This window comes from Delphinapterus leucas, chromosome 4 (assembly GCF_059928025.1).
Source record: "Delphinapterus leucas isolate spDelLeu-1000000601 "Yukka" chromosome 4, BTC_Dleu_Yukka2, whole genome shotgun sequence".
NCBI classification, from domain to species: Eukaryota; Metazoa; Chordata; class Mammalia; order Artiodactyla; family Monodontidae; genus Delphinapterus; species Delphinapterus leucas.
In genome coordinates, this window is record NC_143132.1 from 132,346,611 (window position 1) to 132,362,759 (window position 16,149).

General features: G+C 40.4%; 1 protein-coding gene across 2 annotated transcripts in view; it reads left to right on the forward strand.

The window, feature by feature from the left end:
* The first annotated feature begins 865 nt into the window (after positions 1-865).
* Positions 866-16,149, forward strand: part of STAG1 (STAG1 cohesin complex component) — a 441,577-nt gene continuing 426,293 nt past the window's right edge. For both annotated transcript variants that reach the window (XM_089910049.1, XM_022582560.3), the window contains exon 1: positions 866-1,144. The gene's annotated coding sequence lies outside the window, so the exon portion shown is untranslated. The remainder of the gene's footprint in view (positions 1,145-16,149) is intronic.

Here is a 16,149-nt window from a genome sequence, read left to right on the forward strand (position 1 = left end):
CGGCATATTTTGGTCATGATCTCACGTTAATCAACTTTCCCTTTTGGCAGCTAAAAGGCTAGGATTTTCACGTCCATGTCACAGCTACTGACAGTAGTCCTAGGCTGTGGAGGGTGAAATCTGATTCCAAAGCAGAGGCTATATTTTCCCAGTCTACCTACATTCTTTACTCACTAACTAGCCAATGCTGCCGCCTTATGCAAAGCCGGCACCACGGAGAGGATCTGCTTTACAGAGGCAGGGACGACGCCAATCGGCCTGCGGCGAGCAGTGTTGGGTCTAGATCGGCGGCGAGGGAGGTCCCAAACAGTTCTCTAAACCTTTACACCGGCGCCGGGGGAAGCGGCTCGTCAACAGTCAACAATAAATCGCTAGTACAATGCTAAACTCTGAGGCCCTCATCAAACCCAAGAGAGGCGGGAGCAGAGTTTCGTGCCGCCACCCCCTCGCGTTTCCGCAGAGCTCGTTCCGGGCGGGGGATGGGGGTAGCAGGAGCCGGGCGGGGCTGCGGGGAAGCGCCAGTCCCGCGACCCGGGGAGGGGCCTCGGTGGAGGGGCCGGGGGCGGGTTTCCCTCCCAGGTCTCGGAAAAGCTCCAAAAATGGCGGGCAGCAGCTCAGCTAGCGGGGCGCGCAAGCGCCGCCGCGGCCATCCTTCCGCCCGCCTCGGGCGGCCACGAACAGTCCACAGGGCCCTCACGGAGAGGTATCCGCCGCTCGCGATTGGCTGAGCTGGGCCAGCGCTCCGTGCGGGGGCCGGGCCGCCACGCAGCGGCCACGTTTCCCGCCCCGCTGGCGCGCGTGCGCGTAATCCCCACAGGAAAGCGTTTGCGCGCGTCCCCGCCGCGGCCGCCAGCTCGCGCCTCAGCTCCCTCCCCTTTCCGGGCAGGTCCGTCCCGTCAGCGAGGCAGTAAGCACGGCGGCCAGCAGAGGGCGGTCCGGACCCAAGTCTGCAGCGGCGCCATTGGCGTGTGGAAAATGCCACCAGATGGCGGGTTAGGATTGCAGCTCCGTTGAAGGCGCGGCCCCCGCTCCCGAACCCCCGGCGACCACCCCGTAACAACCCCCCCACATCGGGAATAACACACCGGAGACTTTTGGGGGGAAACTAGGTCGACGGCCGGCTGCGCCCGGATGGGCAGCTGAGGTGAGTGCGGGCGGCGGCGACGGCAGCGGGGGGCGGGAAAGAGGGGGAATGCGGCGGCAGCGGCGCGGGGGCTGGAAGCGCCGATCCAAGATGGAGGCCGGGAGAGAGCGAGAGAGCGCGAGCGGGGAGCGGGCGGGCCGGGCGCGGGCCCCGCGCGGGGGAGGGAGGCCGCGCGGGCCTGTGCGGGGCGCGGCGGTCGCCGGCCGTCCGGGAGCCGGGGGGAACGACTGTGGGTGCGGCGGGCGCCCCGGAGCCCTGGTCGCTCCGCACCCCTCTCGCGGGCCCCGAAAATTGTGCCCCCGCCCGTTCAGGCACTACGGCGACGGGCGCGGAAGCCTTTGTGGCGCGCTCGGGCCCGCCGCCAAGCCCGCCCTCCGCCCCCACCCCCGGCCCCCCCCCCGCCTGGACTCTCGGGACTCGCCCGCGCCCGGCGGGGCCGGGCCGAGGCGGGCTGGTGCGAATGCCGCCCGCCGCCCTGCGTTTCTGCGGTGTTTTAGCGGCGGTGGCGGCGTCACATGACAACAAGCTCGCCTCGGCGGAGGGGCCGGGGGGTCGCTCGGCGTGGCGGCCGGCCCAGGCCTCTTCTCGGTGGGGTGGAGCGGGGGGCTGGCGCTTGGGGCAGAGGGGACGTCGAAGCCGGGCTTTCCCGCTATCTGCCCTCCCCGCCCCCGACGGAGGCCTCCTTGTGAAACGTGTCCAGGCTGGAGCACTGCCCCGCTAGTTTGCTAGCCCCCCAGGAGACGAGGCCAATAAAAGTTGTTTTCCCTCCTTTCTCGGGGTGGTGGTGGTGGTGAAGAGCTGGGAAACTGGAGTGCCTGGAGTTGGACCTGGGCCTCGATTGGAGAGTCCAAACGGGGTGCTTCTTGTGTGCTGTAGGGACTAAGAAATTTTCAGGTTTTAGGATTGTCACGTCACCCCTTCCACCAACATTTGAAATGTTATCGATTTTCTTCACATTGCAGAGAATCGTGTCCCGGGCGTATAAATCATGGGATGGTTTTGGACGCTTATAGACTCAAAACGATGCTGTTTGTATGTGACGACAGCGAATTATTTGCTGTTAAAGTCGATGTTAAGATGATGAATATATAGTTTATTCCTTCTCGTGGTTGTGACTAGAAAGGACTTTATTTTGCATCTCTTAGCAAACATAGTGTTTATGAAAGTATTTGACTAGGCATGAAGAAAGTTGTGTGATTTGTAACTTACGTGGAATTTGACTACACCTTTTAGATTTTCCTGTATCTTATTAAGAAAATTACAAATTCTGATGGTGAAGCACTTAGGAAAATACATATAACAGTGAAAATAAAAACAACCTGTGTATTGTATGATATATTGTACCACGTTCTCATATTTGTAACGTACGAAATGTTCAGGCTAAACAAATTTGCCCAAGGGGGGAAACAGTGAAAGATTTGGAAAGGTTGTTTACTTGCTTTGGATTTTTGAGAATAGTTATAACACAATTTGTTTGCTATCTAAATAAAGTACTAGAAAACCGACAAGCGTTTTGCTAAAGTTTTTTCATTACATTTCAAAATGTACATTGTTTTTTCAAATGGTCTACCCATGGCCATTTTTACAACCAAACTACTTTTGATTGGAAATTTTTCAGTATCCACTTTAGTTTTGACATTCTGACAAAGCCAAGGGGTATTTAAATAGATTTGAAATACGGGAAATTGTTATGTTACTAGGAATGCTTCCCCTGAAGACAGTATGCAGGTACTGTTGATTTGAATGACTCTTTTAAAGCCTTAAGGGGGCTGTGGTAGGGGAGAAGAGAGCCCTGGACTGAAGTTACTTTAAACATACCCTAGGTTTGTGATCTTTGGGGTGTCACTCTTCCAGCCTTTCTTTCCTCATCACTAAAATGAAGGTAATAAATTATATGGTAGTTGTATAACAAGCTGTGTGTGGAAAAGCCCTTCTTAATTATTAAAACTGTAAAAATTTATGTAATTTTATAGTTTTAATCTTTTTGCTTGATTCTGGATCTGTATATCTTCATAATCAGTGCTGTGAGGAGGTACAGTGCACTCTGGAGAAAAAGATGTCTCTTCCCCCTTTTTATCCTTTTCTGCTTTGTCCTATGTTGATGGAGTGTATTAGTTTTCTTTTTATGTATAGCGAAGTACCACAAATTTACTAGCTTAAACAACACCCATTTATTAGCTCACAGTTTCTGTAGGTGAGAAATCTGGGTACTTTGGGCTCTCTTTTCATCATCTCACCAGGCTAAAATCAAGGTGTTAGCTGTGGCTGCAGTTCTCATCTGAGGCTCATGACCTTCTTCCATGCTCACTACTTGTTGGCAGAATTTCCTTGTGGCTGTATGACTGATGTTGCCATCTTCTTTCTAGCTGTTGGCCAAGGACCTTTCTCAGTTCCTTACCACATGTTCACGTAGGCATTTCACATCATGGCTGTTTGCTTTCATCCAGGCAAGCAGAAGTCAGTTGCTCTGGCTTCCTCTGTCTCTGTCCTTTGGACTCCCTTTTAAGACCCCTTTTTAAAGCTGATCTGATTTGGTCAGACCCACTCAGGAAGATCTCCTTTTTGGTGAACTCAACTGATTAGGGAACTTAAATACATATGCAAAAATCTATTTGCCATGTAACAATCACAGGAGTGATGTTCCATTATATTTACAAGTCTCTCCCACACTCAAGGGGAGGGTTATATACTAGGGTGTGGGTCATTGTGGGTTGTTAGAATTTTGCTTGCCATGGGGAAAGAAGTATCTTTACAGTTGCTTCTTTAGAATCTGGATGTACAAGAAGAGCACATAGGCAGAGCAGTGTAACCCCACCTGGTGAGTTTACTCATACTGGTTTTGTCTTCATGCTTTTTCCGTTTTGTATTTCATGGTACCTCAGTTGAAGTGCGTCCCTCTATAAAAGCATTTTATTGCATTTAGAGGAAATTAAAAATAAAAGTTATAAAGTTAAGTAAAAAGAAAAAAGGCAATAGAGATTATGTAAATCTCGTTACTGCTTGATACTTATTGTTTCTCATTTTAGGGATGAGATTGAATCTCAGGGAAGTTAAGAAATTTAAATGCCTAAGATCACACTCTTATTAAGTGACAGGTAGATTCATAAACTCATTACACCAGACATTTGCTGTGGTGTGATTGGTCCAGCAACTTTTGAAGAAGGGATTATGAAAAAGAATAGTTATTTAAAATAGAGTAGGGATATTATTGGTGGACAAAGAGGGTAGCAGAAATTGGTCATGGTATGCGGGAGATTTAACAGTCCAAGAAGCAAAACACCTTCAAGAGGAGGCAATTAGGACAGTTTTAGTTAAGAATAACAAGATTTAGAGACTATAACCAGGAGTTAAAATTGTTCGGGAGGTACAGCTTAATTTCTTAATAGAGAGGTGATATAGTAAGCGCTTGGAAAATCTTTGTTAGCTGAATTAAAATATGAATCTCTAGAATTTAGATGATTCTTGGTACTGTGACGCTCTGTAGGGAAAGGTAGGAAGCAGAGACCTAAGAGGATGCTCTTGCATAAGCCCAAGAAAGAGATGATTCTTGAGGTGGGAATTAGGATGTGTCTACAGAGAAGGAAGGATCAGTTTTCTGTCATTTTGGTAGTCAAGAGGATGGGATCCCAACTTCCTATGTTTTAGTGCTGAGAGAAACCTTGTCTTATTGACAAATGTGATTCTTTTTAAGTGAGCTTTAAGTAGGTCATAGACCAGTTTGTTTTATAGAATCCTTTTTGTTTCACTCCTTATTTCTTCTTTCAGGTTTCTTCTCCCTCTTCTAATTCTTTAAGCCAGTTAGTGCTTAAAGGACATCTCAATCCTGCCTTCTTTATAAGATACATCCTTAGTACTGTGGGCCTAAATGATGTACCAGTTAGTTGCCCAAATTTCTCTAAGGAGTTTTGCTGTAATTAAACAGCTCTAGAGATGGCTTTTAACTTGCTAGAAGCTCAAAGTTACAAAAACATTTTATGTTGTGACCCAGTACAAACACACAAACCATGGAAATAATGTCTAACCTTTATGTGGTACATGCTGATTTTTAAATTTTTTCTTTTGTTTAAATTAAGAATGCTGGTTGCAACTCACCTATGTGGTATCATGACTTACAGCAACCCACAGCCGAATTATAATCTCATTGGTAATTGGGAGAGTGCAAAGTAGAACCATAAGAAGAAATCATTTCACTTCTATCAGATTGGCAAACATTAAAAATTCTGATAATATCAAGTGTTAATGAGAATGTGGGGAAATTAGACTCCCACTTTTGGAGGGACATAGTCATTTTGCAAAAGAAAATGACTTGTAGTAAGTTGAAGAATACATGTACCATAAACCTAGCAATTATACTTACATCTTTATATTTCTGATGAGAGATATTCTTGTATGTTGGGGTAGGTGAACAAAAATATTTGCAGTAGCCAAATTTAGCAACAAAGTGCTCATCATTCTACCACAGGTTTTCAAACACCAGTGGTGGTTTTCAAATGTTGATGCCTAGGATAACCTCACTTGATCACAGTGTATTATCCTTTTTATGTTTAATATTTTGTTAGGGCTTGAGGATATTTCTTCATCAGGGATATTATTTTGTAGTTTTCTTTGGTTGTAATTTTTTTTTCAGGTTTCAGTATTAGGATTATGATGGCCTCATAAGATAAGCCGGGGAAGTGTTCCCTCTACTGACTGAAAGACTGTGCAATATTCCTTGACTGTTTGATAGAATTCATCAGTGATACCATTTGAACTTAAATTTTTTTTGTGTGTGTGGGAAGACTTTTGGTAAATTCAAATTCAATTTTTTACTAGACATAGAGTTATTCAGATTTTGTTTCATCTTATGTTAGTTTTGTTGTATTTTTAAAGGAATTTGTTGACATTAGTTGTTTATATGATTCCCTTGTTATCCTTTGACTGCTTGTAGGATTTGTAGTGATATCTCCTTAATTTCTGGTGTTGTTAATGTGTTCTTTCTTTTTTTCTTGGCCAGTCTAATTCTTGGTTTATCTATTTGTATCTCTTTTCAAAAATAACATTGCTAATTTTCTCCATTTGTCTTTTCTCTCTCATTTGTTTCTGTTCTTTATAATTTTCTTTCCCCCATGTATTTTGCTTTTCTTTTTCTAGCTTCTTAAAGTGGTCATAGATTTCAGACATTTCTTGTTTTCTAATGTAAGCATTCAAAGCTATAGATTTTCCTCCAAGCACTGCAACATCCCACAGATTTTGATATTTTTATTATCTTTTAGTTTGAAATAGCTTCTGATTGCTTTGTGATTTCTTTGTTGACCCACGGATTATTTAAAAGCGTGTTGTTTAATTTTCATGTATTCGGGATTATTTTAGATATCTTGTTATTGATTTCCAACTTAATTTTATTTTGAGGTCTTGAGATATATTCTGTATGATTTTAATCTTTTTAAATGTACTGAACCTTGTTTTATGGTTCATCATATGGTTTATGTTGGTAAATGTACCTTTCACACTTGAAAGAATATTCTGCAGTTGTTGGGTGTACTATTCTGTAAATATCAATTAGATTAAAGTGCTTTGGTAGCATTTTTCAAATCATTTATGTCTCGGGTTTTGTTTTATTTGTTTTGTTTTTTTTAGTCTAGTTCTATTCAGTGGCTGAGAGGGATGTTAAAATATCCAACTATGACTGTGGAATTATCTGTTTCTCCCTTAATTCTGTTAATTTTTGCCTTATGTATTTTGAAGCTCTGTTATTAGGCACATACAATTTATGATTATTAGGTCTTTCTGATGAATTGGGCTTTATGAAATGTCCCTCTTTATCCCTGGTAATAGTCTTTGTCTTAAAATCTGCTTTTTCTGATATTAATATAGCCACTCCAACTTTCTTGAGCTTACTGTTTCTGTAATGTATTTTCTTCCATCCATTTACTTAAAACTCCTTTTTCCTTTATATTTACAATGTGCCTCTTGAAGGCAGCATATAGTTGGGTTTTGCATTTTTTATCCTTTCTGACAGTGTGGAAGTGGAATCTATCAGTTATAATAAACATTGATTATGTGCTAATGCCTGTCAAGAACTGTGAAAGTTCTGAGATTTTACCCTACTTGCAGGCTAAGTTAACCTGCTACAGTTTAATGGAGTCATGAGACTCCTTGGTCAGAGATGAAGAACAGTGCATTACAGCAAGAGCAGTAGCCACAGTTATTAGTGTCAGATCTTGGAGCCCCAGTTTGTACACGGTAGGGTGAAGATGTGACACTCGCACATGCATTGGGTTGTGTTAGAGGAGGGCAATCCCAAGCTTAGAGAAACTGGAATCTTTATAATGGGTTGTAAGCATACCTCTCCTTTTCTCTGAGGGAGATGCTATTTCTTTTTTCCAAGATTCTACAAATATACTTGAAAAGATTGGATCAAAGGCAGTTGGTGCCTCTGTTTTCCAGACAGGCAGAAAAACAAGAGACCCATGGAGAATTGTCTTTCAAAACTGCCCAGTGAATTTTCTCAATTTCCTCTATGTTATTAGCTTAGATTTTTCTTTTATTTCTTACATGGCCCCAACCTAGCTTTCCAGCTCTGTCTCTGTGCTGTACTTGTCTGTGTAGGTTTTATGCTCTCACCAATTTGATTACATAGTTATATTCCCCGCCCCCCCCACCCCATGTCTTTGTTCTGGGGTATAATGTGTGTGTAAGAAACACTCATTGAGTGTTTACTGTATACCAGTAAATATTTTACACTAACCCTGTGAGGAAATTGTTATTATTATGTTGCTGCTGTTTTACAGGTTAGATTAAACTTATTTAATCTTAAATTAACTAAATTAAGTTTATTAGATTTGCTTAAACCTCTCAAGTTTGTGATGAGGGAGGGACACATTGTAGAGAAGTTTTTGGAGTATTCTATTTCTTGATGTTAGTAGTAGTTACATGGAGTGTTCACTTGATAATTCTTTAAACTGTTATCTAGATTTTATGTATTATGCTGTATAATTGATATAGCTCACAAAGAAAGGAAAAACAGAAAAAACAAACACTGAGCTGTAGAATCTGTGTAAAATCTTTCCTGATAACTTCGGCCAACAGTTATCACTGTCTTTGTATTTTCATTTACTGCAAATGCATTATTGCATTTACTGTTGGCACCGTAAGATTTGGTAAGTGGTGGTGTTCATAAGGCACAGTATTTTGTAGACTGATTGTTGCAAGGCCAGACAACTAATAAATGAGAGAGCCAGGATTTAAATCCAGACTTACTTTCAGAACCCACACTCTAAATCTGTTAAAAGGGCATTTTTATCTCAGCCTTATTTATGCTTTTTGTAATCTTTTGAAGTTTATTTTACAGAGATTTGGTTTTCTTTTTCTATCATATAACAGTCATGAGGTCTTGAGTAGAACACTTAATTTCTAGAGGCCTCAGTTGTTTTATCTCTGTGATGGGAATCCAGTTAAAATTTTTTCAGCAAATATTAATATGAGTGCTTACTCCGTGACTAGTAGTGAGTATACAAAGTTGTTAAATACATAGACTTTGCTTTTAAACAGCTTCTGTTTTATGGGGAGAGATTAAAGACCGAAACCAAACCCCTAAGCAACAAAACAAATAAGGATACTACCCTGAAATGTTGTGAGGGCGTTAGGTTCAGGATACTTTGGAAGCATAAAGTGCAGAGGTAAGAGGACAAGCCCTTCTCCTTGTCAGGTCCCCCCAAATGATAGATTATTTTTAATGGGTCAGGAAGAGTTGGAAGAGTTTTTCAGGGCAGTCCTTTTATTTTCTAATTGAGATAACAATACTTAAGTATTACCTTTTTAGGCTCTTTGACAAGATTTCTCTTCATAATTGTTGAGTTGGTTTAAAGGTAGAGGTTTGAGACACCACTGCTTGTCTCCTCAATCTTAGGCAGAAAAAAAGTTTTATACATAGTCAAGCATGAACATGACCTGATTGTCTCTTTTGAGGTCCCTTATTCCCTCTGTTATTCTAAAGGTCTGTCGATTCTATTATATCATGTTATTATTTTTTCTTATCTCATTTAGAGTACTGAGAGGTAGGCTTTCTCTGTTCTCTAGTAGAGATAGTACAAGGTAGCATACGCGCAGAAATGCTTAGGACAGAATGCAAGATACAAAAGCTAAAGAATGTCTTAAGCTGTGTTCTGCTTTATTTTTAAAGCCTAAATTAACTTTCAGGAAGAAAATGCCTTACTTACCTTCTACTGTTAGGGATAGTTAAAATGTTTGTATGTTCACAGATGAACGAAGCATTATCACATGATTAAAGGCTAAGAAAGCCATTATATATTGTCCAAGAGAGTTCCTGACACCTGAGTTACACAGCCTATGTCAAATTCTAACTCATCTCCTTTCTAGGCATGTAAACTTGGGCAAATTCTTTAACCTCTCTAAATCTCAGTTTTCTCACCTGTATAATTGGAAGTAATAAAAGCATGTCTCGGGCTTCCCTGGTGGCACAGTGGTTGAGAGTCTGCCTGCCGATGCAGGGGACGCAGGTTCGTGCCCCGGTCCGGGAAGATCCCTCGTGCCGCGGAGAGGCTGGGCCCGTGAGCCATGGACGCTGAGCCTGCGCGTCCGGAGCCTGTGCTCCGCAACGGGAGAGGCCACAACGGTGAGAGGCCCGTGTACCGCAAAAAAAAAAAAAAAGAAAAAAAGAAAAAAAACCAAGCATGTCTCGTGGATTGCTGTGTCAGTTAAAAAGTTAACTCTTAACTCTTAGACTATGTTGCATTGTATATAAATCCAAAAGACATTCATCTTAAATTTAAAAGGTGAATAAAATTATAATCCAGATAAGTCATAAGATTACTTTCCAGAAACAAAGAATTTTAATTAATTGGTTCTTATTAGCACATAAAGCTAGTTTAATAAACCATTAATGAGAGAGGTCAGAGGATGAGGTACTCAGGTTAATAGAGAGGTGAGAGTTATAGCCAGAGTTTTCTGCTTATTGTTAAACGTATTTTAAAAATCAGGCTCTTTCTTTAGAAAGTACTGTATCTTGGAAATCCATTGTAATGCTTCCTTGGTAATTGAGAAAATTTGAAGACTGTATCAGGATTTTTATTTATGAATATTAGCTTTGCATGTATAATTTTGCAAACAAAGAGACTTAGGAATGAATATTTACCAAAAGCAAAACATAATCTTGAAAGTTACCTCTTTAAGTTCCTAGACAAAGTAAGATGGTTAGATGGTTGCTTTTCCTCTCATAAAAATGGGGTAGAGAGAACAAAACCTGGGTTAATCTGAGTTTAAAAAAAAGTTTTGGATTTTTAATATTTTATTTTATAAATGCAAAGGGAGTGTGATATAGGAGAGAGAAAACTAGTATAGGGCCAGTGACTTGAGTTTTAATTACAGCTTTACCACTAACTAGCTGTGTGCCTTTGAGTCACTACTTCTCTGAGCCTCAATTTCTTTGTTGTAAAATTAGTTTCCAAGATTCCTGTAAATTTTTTAGTCCATGTTGAAATAATCAGGAAATCAGTTCTGAATCAGGTAATGCAAAGTTTTTGATTTTAAAGACTTTAGTTTTGAAAAACCTAAGTGTGTTATCAGCAGGCCCTTTTGTCTCATCTTCCAACAGGTTATTAGAATAATTCATGCTTTCCCCTAGCTGATTAGTGTACAGGCCAAATACGTTAATATTTAGATAGTATTTATGGCTTTTGGTTCCAGCTATGGGTGTGTGTTTGCTTCTTTATTTGGTGAGAAAGAGATAGATTAGCAAGTGTCTTCATATAATTTTAGTCATTGTGAGTCATTCAAACATTTATAGAACATCTACAGTGAGCCATACACTGTGGGTATAAAAACATTAAAGCACAGTTCTTGTCTTCCTGATGTAGAGAGAAGGCGATTCAAGACTCAGAACTTAGGTGTGATACAACCTTCTCCAAAAATCCTTTCCAGACAGCCTTATTGCCCCTTCCTCCCATCGTCTCTCCCTTTCTCAAGTCCAGGATTGATCTAAGGGCTCTTCCTTTGTGTTTTAGTGGTAGGCTGTGCCAGGGCTGCCACGACTGGTTAGGAATTGGTGGTGCTCTGCATAAAGGTGCCACGGCCAAGGGGCTAGGTGGGGGCTGAAATCCAGGTTTCATTCTGCTTGACCAACTGTCCATTTGCTTTTTCAGCATTTTCTAATTCGCCTGCCCAAAGGAGGCCTTTTCCCCCAATTCTTGCAAAACAGCCTGTATATGGTAGTAGATATTTAACCTGTGCGTTAGTATACCATTAAGAATATTCTGTAGTGTGGTTTTTTTGGCAGATAAGTTTTATAGTAGGTAATAAATGCCTTGAGGTGGTTTGTTGAAGTGAGCAAATGCTTCCTGAAGGAAAATTCTTATATAAGTTTTGAAAGAAAAGTGAAAGTTAGCCAAGCAAGAATGGGATGATGGAGATGGGAATGGCATTCCAGGTGAATATACAGGGACAATGTAGTGATGTAGTCTAGAACCCAGTGGTTCTTAACTTGTGCTCCCTGCATCAGCAGTATTAACATTACCTGAGAACTTGTTAGAAATACAAGTTCTTGGTCCTCACCCCAGTCCAATTGAATCAGAAATTCTTGAGGTAGAGACCAGCAATTTGTGTTTTAACAGTGATTCTAATGCAGGCTGAAGTTTGAGAGCCACTACTCTAGCCCACTTCTTGAGGAAGCATTATTTGAGTGTGTGTGAAGAGCTTGGGGTTACCTATAGAGGAGTGATTAAAATTTAGAGCTGTAAGCAGTGACCAGAGTGCCTAGTGTGCCAAACTAGAGTTTGAACTTTGTCCTTAGGCTAGTGGCTGCACATTAGAATCACCTGGGAGCTTTAAAAATATACCAAAGAATGGGTGTGATCTACCCGAGACCAACTGACATCAAATCTCTGATTTTCTGATGCACAGAGGGTTCTGAAGTACATAACTGTCAGAACTTGGTTACTGATTTTAATAGTACACAGGTTTATTGAGAATGTGGCAAATACTATGTTGAGTAGCATGATAATAAACACAGCTATCTTATATAGGTATTACTCACATTTCACAGAGGAGGTAAAGTACCTTTTCCCAATATTACCTAGCTAGGAAGCGGTGGGTTTGAGTCCAGGTTTTTATAACTCTGAAGTCTAATCTCTTAAGCAACTTTTTTTTAAAACCTGGAGTTCATAAACTTAGATGGGAAAATAATATTTTCATTTTCCCTAACCTCTAAGTAAGATTTAGCATTTTCTTCAACTTTGAATGTAGGCAATAAATCACCGTTGTATGAGCAATGCTGTAGCTTTGTTACCAATAGAAATCAGAAATATTTTCATATTAAATTACAGATGTTGCAGATCTGTATCTGCAGATACAGATATCTCAAAATATTTTTTATCCTAATCAGTGCTTTAAAATTGGGCTGTTAGACCCACCTCTAGATCTTTTATTTACTGTGTTAAAGAAGCACATACAATACTGTATCACAAGTTTTTTTGATATGTTGATAATTATATTTGAATATAATTAATAACAAATTCCTTTTCTAAGTATGGTAGCCTTTGCAGAGAGTGTTTAGTAGGGTAAGGTAGACAGGAAATAAAAAATTCATTTGTTTTGTTATCTTGTCGAATAGAGATCCTTAAAAAAGTCTCTCTTTCCTTCACCACTTCTCTTTTATTTGACTTGTTAAATAGACCAAAACCCAAGTTCTTTGTTACCTGTCAAAGTTATTAGATTAAAAACTACTTTGGGTTTAGAGTGCTTTTTTCCTAAGCACTTCTTAAAAAATTAGAGAAGATAAGCATTATCTCATCAGGCATTCTAACTATCCTGTAGTCTGTTACAGTGCTGTTTAATAGAACTTTCTGCAGTGATGGAAATGTTTTGTATATGTGCTATCCAGTATGGCAGCTGTTAACCATAATGATGCAAAGAAATAAAATAACAATAACATTAATAGTTAACAGTATTGGTAACATTAATAGTTAACAGTATTTCCTATATACTAGGCACTGTTTAAGCATTTTACATACATTAACTTAGGTGATCCTTACAACAACCCCATGAGGTGGGTAGTATTGTTAAGTCTTAGTTTACAGATGAGGAAACTGAGGCATGGAGAAGTTAAGTGATTTTCCAGAGTTCACATAGCTAGTAATTAGCAGAACTGGGATTCAGACCCTGGCAGTCTGGCTGCCTTTATGTTTCCTTTATAATATATTGCTTTACCACTTTCCTCAGGACCCCCCCGCCCCAAATGCATATACAGAATGCTGTCAGAAACAGTATATTAAAAAGGAATTTAAGATAAATCATTTTCTTCTAATTATTAAGTAAAAGTTGTGCAGTTTTCTATAAGTAGACTTGTATTTGTATTAGACGTATAGGTATTTTTAGTAACCAACACTGATATTGTTAAACAGTAATTTATATTTTTCCTGAATTTAATTTAAAGCTGGGTTCAGAAATTGAATATTCATATGGTTATTTTGTTTACTGAAGCTAATTGAAGTATAATTCTGAAGTCTTTTTATGATAACTTGGCTTTGGTTAACAGATATTTTGCTTTCCTCAGTCAACATACATATATGAATGACTAACCTGTGTTACACCTAGTATGGTATGTTATGTTCCTGGAGGCCTGGAAGGGGAGAGGTATCTCCTAGGTACAAAATTACATTCTTACTGTATTCAGGGCAAGCTGGTGGTAGAGTGATATTAAAAGGGGCAAGAGAACTGTCATTTTTCAGTTACAGGTGTTGTGCTTGGTGCTTTTCATACAAAGCTATCGGTTACTGAATACAGGTTGTTTATCACACCCATCCAAGTGCTTTAGATTCATTACATATGTCATTTAATCTGCTCCCAGTGCTTCAGGGAACATGATGATGACAAAGATACTTTATGGATGAGGGCTTTGTTAGTCTCTTCCTCTCCCCTCCACTCTCCTCCCTCCACTTCAAGGGAATGATCATAAATATAGGTGGGAAATGAGAGGGGGGTGGAGTTGAAGTTATTGATACCAACTTATCTAGTACTTAAGGTTCTCGAGTTAATAAATTTGTTCGTTTCATTTTGCCTAGATGCTCGAAATAAGGTAGACAAGGTATTTGTCCTCATGTGAGAGACAGTCAATAATCAGGTAAACAAAATAACTGTACACTGTGTTAAAAGCTGTAAAGGGAATAAGTGAGGTACTGTGATGGGTAATGGTGAGATGCATAAACAGAGTCAGGAAAGGCATCTTCGAGGATGTTAAATTTAAGCTGAGCTTGCACATAACCTGGCAAGAATGGTTCAGGCACAAGGAAGAGCAAAGGCAAAATCTCTATAGCAGAAATGGCTGTGGTATTTTAGGGACTGAAAGGTCGTTATGGAGGGAGCATAATGCAGGAAGAATATAGTGGCTTCACCTGAGGTTAGAGGGGTAGGGCAGAATCTGGATTACATAGGATACGTTTGGGTGAGCAAGGCTCTAAGGAGCACGGATTTTATTATAAGTAAAATGAGAAACCATTGGAGAGTTTTAAGCAGAGAAATGTTTAAAAAACATCCCTCTAGCTCGGTGATTCTCATCTGTGGGTTATATTTTGCTTCCAAGGGGACATTTGGCAATCTGCAGACATTTTCATTTGCCACAGCTGGGGGTGATGGTGTATGCTACTGGCATTAATGGGTAGAGATCAGGAATATGGCTAAATATTCTGCAGTAGTACAGGACAGGCTCCCTCCAGCAAAGTATTTTTGGCCCAAAATGTCAAAGGTGCCAAGGTTGCGACACCTCTAGCTGAGGTGTGAATGTTGGATTCTGCTGGGGGTGGAATGGAAGAGGGGAGGGTTGGGTCGTTGCAGTGTTCAGGTGATGGTGCCTGGGCTATGGTTGCCATAGAGGTAATAATGAGAAGTGTGATCCTTTATGTGTTTTGGAAATGACAAGTCAAGAATGATCTCCAGGTTTCTAACTTTAATAACTGAGTGAATGGTGGTGCCATCCTAAGATGGCAAAGAGCAAGAATGAAGGGTTCTAATTTTTAAAATCTTAATTTCATGGAACCTGAGTTGCCGTTAAGATACGACACAGCACTATTTTATGTACAATAAGAAGGAACATGCTGTATGCCTGTGCAGTCTATAATTGGTCATACCAGCCACTCATTGTTTTGAAATCTTTTATCCCCAGAGACTTGACAGTTTCTTCTGTCTTCATTTGCATTGCTTGGCATGTGATAGGCTATCCTTTGGCATGTATCTCAGTAACAAAGCATAATACAGCTTCATCTACTTGTGGCTGTTCTCATATCCCATAAATCACTTTATCGTTGCTTTGCGAGAAAACATGGAATTGGGATTATTACTAGCAATAATGAAATTTGATTTGCTGATCTCAATTTTTGTACCTTTGTACACAGTAACTTTTCAGTGTCAAGACATTTTAAAGGTAAACTCAACATGCGTGAAACTAACAATGCAGATAACACAGTTTATGACAAGGTTATGTATGAACAATGACAGCTAACTTTAATTACTGTCCAGCACAATTATAAAATGCGATAGATTGTGAGATGCATCTTTACCTCAGAAATGGGGGAAAATGTGTATATTAGAGTGGGTAAAATACAGTAGATGGTGAGAAGCATCCCATACCAGCCCATTAAACGTATGATATGGGTTGAAATGGATTGATAGCACTACTGATGGTCCTAGTGTTAATAGTATAAATGGTTTCTGTGTATGGAAGCTCACCTTTTAAAGATCACTGGCAGGTGAGAATTTGCATTTGCAACGAGCTGTTTAGACAGTGGTAGAATTTGTTGAAAGAATGGATACAGAGGGTGACAAGTAAATAGTTCTTAGGCAATATTGTAGAAGCTAAGTGATGAAATTAAAGCAAGGAAACTCCATGTGTTTGTGTGTTTTGAGGCTGTATGCCAGTACTAGCAGCACAGTTTTACAGAGTTAGAGGTATAGGCAAATACGTCTTAATTTTGGCTAGAGAACCTAGCTGCCGTTCTTTTCACATTGCACTGTAATTT